This window comes from Nestor notabilis, unplaced genomic scaffold, assembly GCF_000696875.1.
Source record: "Nestor notabilis isolate BGI_N333 unplaced genomic scaffold, ASM69687v1 scaffold15180, whole genome shotgun sequence".
Classification (NCBI taxonomy): domain Eukaryota; kingdom Metazoa; phylum Chordata; class Aves; order Psittaciformes; family Psittacidae; genus Nestor; species Nestor notabilis.
In genome coordinates this window covers 31,780-32,408 of record NW_009912587.1, presented here as the reverse complement: position 1 = coordinate 32,408, position 629 = coordinate 31,780, and positions in this window count along the sequence as shown.

Genomic DNA, 629 nt, shown 5'->3' with positions numbered 1-629 from the left:
AGTTATAAACACAACTGCTCCATGAAAGAGAGAGCATCTCCTCTGGAATCCAGTCACATTAAGTATTGTTTCAGAAAGATTATTTGCATGTAATATGAAACCCCAAATTAGCTGTCTGCATGAGATTACCATCCTCAATTCAATTACCTGAACAGTGTTATCAGCTTTGGAAAAGCCAGGGTGGATGACTAAATATATGATGGACAAGTCCTCCCCCGCAAGAGCTAACCATGAGAGAGTGTCTTCAGTTAGAGTGGGGTTTTGTTTAAACTTTTTAATAATAATGTAATTATAAAACACAGAATGTAGATGCTGACCTATGTTCCTTAAAGCTCTGTAAAAGCCTTGTCATCTTTTCGTATTTACTGACGTGCTTTGTGTTTCTTCTCCTGTCAAGTGGGTATGATGCTCTCCTGCCTTACAGGGACTTCTGAAGCTAAATTCATTAACATCTGAGATCTCTTGAGACAAGGCAGTATATCAAGGCCAAAGTTTTAAAGGGGAAATTAGACAGGAACTAATTATAACTTTCTTCCACCAGTAGAAGCCATGGCTTCTGTTTAAAGTTATCTTTGAAAGATTAAAAAAAAGATAAATGCAAGTGTTCTCTGCATTTCCACTTCTGGTAC